Below are 2,500 nucleotides of genomic sequence, written 5' to 3' on the forward strand. Positions count from 1 at the left end.
TTTGAGTCCCAACAGAATCTTGTGTTTGATGCCTGGCATCTGTCCTTGTCATTTAGATGTGATGAATTATGGCTCACCCTCTCCAGTCCTTTCAACTTAAAACAAGTAAGAGCAGAGAGACAGATGGTGCAGGGATCTGAGGAGTGATATTTAAAGTTATGGCGTGTAGATGGAATAGCTAAGTTGTAATTGGCTCTATTTATTTACAGTACCTTCGCAGGTGTCAGTAATTTGAAAGCTTTCTCAGAGAGCTGAGTCGGAACAGACCGTACGCAAAGATAACTCAACGCAATTTTCCTTTTTTTTCACAATATATAAATAATAAAATGTTAGAAACCCCAATTATGCTGTGTCTGCTGCTAGAAGTGTGCCCTTGAAAGGCTCTTCTTTCCAGGGACGTGCTGGCCATTGGGAAAAGCGGGACAACTCCCGAACGGCCGGTTCATTCCCGGCCGCTCCAGGCCTGCCATTAGGAAAAAATTTAAAATAAAATGTCGGCCATTGTTCCATTTTGGGGGCTTACAAGGTTTCCACCCGACAACGACGAAATATAACTCATGTAATTGGCCCACTGGCTTGTCACTTTGTCACAAATCTTTGAGTAGCAGCAGCGCTAGCACGCAATGAGGGCCTCTCCAACTCTTTTTCCCGGGCTGAATCAGGGGCCCAGCATGTCCCTGCTTCTTTCACTAGTTCAGTGGAGTATGATGCTGCTCACAGCCCCTTAATGCTCCACACTGACCCCTATAGGACAGGTCATACATTTGTGATGCCAATGAACACTGGCAGACATCACACCTGCAGAAATAACAGCTAATAGTATCCGTTATATTGTGATCACGTTTATTAACCACAATCATTGATAATGATGTCTTTGTTGCTCAATAGGCCTGGGGCGGTATGGACATTTTGTTACCGCGATTACCGTCTTCCCATTTACCGCCGGTACTGCGGTAATTACCGCACCCCCGTATCTATTAATTAAGGTTCGGCGATAAGCCAAAATATTGCAATCATCTTCCCAAAAGTCGCCTCTCCTGACACAGCCTGACTGCCCGAGATATACTTCTCCGTACAGCACAGCGGGTCTGGCTTTCAAAGGAGCAGATCTACAAGCTCACACCACATCGCATCCGCGATGCGTTCTGAGCTTTTAGATCTGCACTGTCGGGTTACCATAGTAACGTAGGCTAGCTACTTGGGCTTTTCAGACACAAACAGCTATGTGAACAAACCAGAAGAGGAAGGGTAGTCAGATCGTGTACAGTGATTCTGTAAACTCACGTCACGTCTCAACTCTCAAATCACAGTGATTGAGTGCTGCTATATACAGGTTTTAGTTACAAGACTTGACAGAAAAGGTTATAAAATCGCCGACGCGCCGCTGGACGGAGCACAACGTGCGACGCGGTGGAGTCGTGGAGAAAGTAAAATAGTTTCATTTTCGGTTTTGTCCACGCGGCCCGCGCTCCGCCAGTAATCCGTATGAATAAAAAAAGATATGCCACAACACAAGGTATGTATTAACATCCTTGTGTCGAGTGGATTACAGAGAAAGTATATGCTGCATTGCTGCTCCGTCATAGAGTTGTGCTCCGTACTCTACTGCCCTGCGTGCACTGTGTGTGTGAGTGACGTATGTGGGCGGCTTCCAACGTGTGGTACACGGCCCAGAGCAGAGCGGCATGGAGCGCATGCGGTCCTCGCTTCTCCCCCGTTTTAAAACTCGCTCGTTCTCAATAAAAATAGCCTATTTTTTGTCTTTTTTGACCGCGGTAAGGACCCTGACACCGCGGTAGGCCGCGGTATACCGCGATACGGCGGTACGGCGGTTACCGAACCCAGCCCTATGCTCATTGATCTTTTTTTTTTTAAGCCTGATGGACTGGAAGATGGGTTATACCAGTGGTTCTCAATCTGTGAGTTGGGACCCCCAGGGGTCCCCAGATTATTATTATAGATGATTAACTTAATGTGCAACATTGTTTTCTCACTCAACAGTACACAAACCAGCATAAAGTTTAAGTGTATAGAGGGTATCTGCACATTTCTAAAGTGAGAATTTAAGGACTTTTTAATACCTCTAAAATTACAAATAAACATTGGCCAAATTGTCAAATATTAGAGCCAGAAATTGTGGAAATAGCCGATCTACATGCTCACAATGCCTCGCAATTATACAAAATATAATGCCTCAACTCTTTGTGATCGTCAGGTTGGGGGGTCCCTGGTGAAAATATGGTTATTTTGGGGTTCGCGGCCTGAAAAGGTTGAGAACCACTCAGTGTTATTTTACCTTAAACCATGTGTGTAATGGAGGAGGGCTCTACTATGCAAGTATTTCACTCTCTCTGACATAAAGGGAGTATTTTGCTTGACATTTTGTCTTCATCTCGTTTCCAGATGCAGCAGACCTCCATGGCAGTGATGACCCAGTGCGAGAACATACACCGTACAACTGTTTGAGCTAACCTGAAGTCACACTGAAGGTGAGAGCTAA

The 2,500-nt window shown here is 45.4% G+C and overlaps 1 long non-coding RNA gene across 1 annotated transcript in view; it reads left to right on the top strand.

The window, feature by feature from the left end:
* Positions 1–2,489, top strand: part of LOC308302799 — a 144,573-nt gene extending 142,084 nt beyond the window's left edge. The window contains exon 4 of the long non-coding RNA XR_013962969.1: positions 2,404–2,489. This is a non-coding gene — a long non-coding RNA (uncharacterized lncRNA). The remainder of the gene's footprint in view (positions 1–2,403) is intronic.
* The last annotated feature ends 11 nt before the right edge of the window (positions 2,490–2,500 follow it).

This window comes from Nannobrachium achirus, assembly GCF_963921795.1.
Source record: "Nannobrachium achirus genome assembly, chromosome: 18".
Classification (NCBI taxonomy): domain Eukaryota; kingdom Metazoa; phylum Chordata; class Actinopteri; order Myctophiformes; family Myctophidae; genus Nannobrachium; species Nannobrachium achirus.